Below are 3,388 nucleotides of genomic sequence, written 5' to 3' on the forward strand. Positions count from 1 at the left end.
ATCATTAAGGATGGTTGTTGATTATCGTGCGTTGAATGAGGTGACGATCAAGAACAAATACCCTTTGCCGATGATCAATGATTTGTTTGACCAGTTGCAAGGCGCTAAAGTTTTCTCTAAGATAGATATTCGACCAGGTTATCACCAGTTGAAGATTCGAGAGCAGGATATACCTAAGACAACTTTTACCACAAGGTACGAGCTATATGAGTATACCGTTATGTCATTTGGTATAACTAACGCACCTGCCTATTTCATGAGCATGATGAACAAAGTGTTTATGGAGTTTTTGGATAAGTTCGTCGTGGTGTTCATTGATGATATATTGGTCTACTCGAAGAACGAAGAGGAGCATAAGGAGCATTTGCGTTTGGTACTTGAGAAGCTTAGAGAACATCAACTATATGCCAAGTTCAGCAAGTGTGAGTTTTGTTAAAGGAAGTTGGATTTCTCGGACATGTTATATCCAGAGAAGGAATAGCAGTAGACCCTACCAAGGGTGCTTCTGTGACTAAATGGGTGGCACCCACATGAGTTGGAGAGATCAGAAGTTTTCTTGGACTCGCAGGATATTATCGGAGGTTCATTGAGAATTTCTCCAGGATTGCAAAGCCCATGATGGAGTTATTAAATAAGGACACCAACTTCAAATGGACTGAGGACTGTGAAGCCAATTTTTAGGAGTTGAAGAAATGTTTGGTTATAGCCCTAGTGCTGATTCTTCCAGACCAATGAAAGGATTATCAAGTGTATTGCGATGCTTCACGTCGAGGACTTGGAGCAGTGCTCATGCAGGAAGGAAGAGTTGTTTCATATGCCTCATGATAGCCTAAACCTCATGAGTTGAATTATGCTTCCCATGATTTGGAGTTAGCAGCCGTAGTGCATGCATTGAAGACATGGAGACATTTCCTCATCGGAAACCATTGTGAGGTATACACGGATCATAAGAGTTTGAAATATATCTTCACTCAGAAGGAGTTGAACCTCAGGCAAAGGAGATGGTTGAAGCTCATTAAGGATTATGATATGAAACTGCACTATCATCCCGGAAAGGCCAATGTAGTAGCAGATGCATTGAGCCGCAAGAGTTATGTTAACACACTCATGACCGGAGGATTACCTAAGGAGTTAGCAGATGATCATCGAGAGTTATGTTTGGAGATAGTCCCGAGAGGTTATGTAGCAACATTGGAAATTCAGTCCACTTTGATGGGTAAGATCAGAGAAGCCCAGAAGACTGACAAGGAGATTGCCGAGATAAAGGAAAGGATGAGAAAAGGAAAGGCTAAAGGATTTTGTGAGGATGAGCACGACACTTTATGGTTTGAGGATCGTGTTTATGTGCCTAATGACCCCGAGATCAGGAAGTTGATTCTGCAAGAGGCCCATGATTCGCCGTATTCAATTCACCCAGGAAACACTAAGATGTATCTGGATTTGATGGAAAGTTTCTAGTGGACAGGAATGAAGAAGGATATTGCCGAGTATATATGTAGCAGTATGTGATGTATGTTAGAGAGTTAAGGCAAAGCATCAGAAGCCAGCAGGATTGCTACAGCCATTGCCGATACCCGAATGGTAGTGGGATAAACTTGGCATGGATTTTATCACAGGATTTCCCAGGACTCGTTCAGGCTATGACTCTATCTGGGTTGTAGTCAATAGTTTGACGAAAGTAGCTCATTTCATCCCGGTGAAGACCACTTATACGAGTGCTAAGTTGGCAAAGATATACATGACCAGGATCGTATGTCTGCACAGAGTTCTGAGGACCATTGTATCAGATAGAGGAACCCAGTTCACTTCAAAGTTTTCGAATCAGTTGCATGAAACTTTGGGTACTAGGCTAGAGTTCAGTACAGCCTTTCATCCACAGACAGATGGACAGACCGAGAGAGTCAATCAGATTCTGGAAGACATGTTGAGAGCTTGTGCGCTAGATTATGGATCTAGTTGGGATGACAATTTGCCATATGTAGAGTTCTCTTATAACAACAGTTATCAAGCTAGTTTGAAGATGGCCCCTTTCGAAGCTTTGTAGAAAGGAGGTGCATGACACAGTTATTGTGGGATGAAGTTGGAGATCGACAGTTGTTCAGACCAGATTTAATCAAAGACTCTGAAGAGAAGGTTAAATTGATTCGCGACAGATTCAAGGTAGCCCAATCCAGACAGAAGAGTTATGCAGATTTGAAACGCAAGGAGACAGTTTACGAAGTTGGAGACAGAGTATATCTTCATGTGTCCCCACTTCGAGGAGTTAAGCGTTTTGGAGTCAAGGGAAAGCTGGCACCATGTTTTGTGGGGCCATACAGAGGTTTGGAACTCATGGGAGAAGTTGCATACAAGCTGGAATTGCCAAAAGGATTGTTAGGAGTTCACGATGTGTTTCACGTTTCCCAGTTGAAGAAGTACCACGCAGAGATGGTCAATATTCCTCTGAGAGATACAATGCCACTGGAAGTGATTCATTTAGACCGTGATTTGACATATGTGGAGAAGCCAGTCAAGATTCTCGAGTTTTCTAGCCGAGTTACTCGCAGCAAGGTTATCAAGTTTTGCAAAGCTCAGTGGAGCCACCATACCGAGGAGGAAGCCACCTAGGAGCGAGAGTAAGACCTTCGTAGAGACCACCCAAACCTTTTTGTTGACCAACCCGAATCTCGAGGGCGAGATTCATCTTAAGGGGGTAGGTTTGTAACATCCCAATTTTCAATTTGGATGTTATACATAGATCATCATATGCATATCATATTTGTTTCTGCATTTTGGTTGAGATCCTAGAAATCTTAAGCAACTCAAGGACCCACGGAGAGAGTTGGAGGTTTCACAAAATTCATATTTGAGTTTTATTCAAATTTGAAGAAAGGATCAATTTGATTTTTATTATTTTTTCTCTCCAAATATTTCTGATATTAAAAATAAATGAGAGAAGATAATATGACTTCTTCAAACTAAGAGAAATATTGGAGTAAGAATTTAAAAATCAAATTATAAATTTTCTGGTATTTTATTTGCTATTTTATTTGAATTAGAAAAGTGTGCATTTTTAAAAATTGCATTTTAGGCCAAAAAATGTTCACTTTGTTCTAAATATTCCATTTAGACGGTGAAAATTGTTTTTGCCGTTTTTAGAATTTTCTTATATTTTATTAAGATTTTATTTTTTGGGCAAAATTATTTAAAAAAATTCGCCCGACTGGGCCGAGGCCCAGCCGAGCCGTGCCGCCGCCGCCTTCCCCGCGCGGGCGCGCGTGTCGCCGCCGGACTCGGTGTCCGAGCCGGACACCGTCGCCGCCGCCTTGGCCCCTCCTCCAAGGCACCTCCCCCCTCCTTATTAGCCGTCGCCGCCCCGCCGCTTTTGCCCCCCTGGGACCCCAAGCCG

This window comes from Triticum aestivum, chromosome 2B (genome assembly GCF_018294505.1).
Source record: "Triticum aestivum cultivar Chinese Spring chromosome 2B, IWGSC CS RefSeq v2.1, whole genome shotgun sequence".
NCBI lineage: Eukaryota > Viridiplantae > Streptophyta > Magnoliopsida > Poales > Poaceae > Triticum > Triticum aestivum.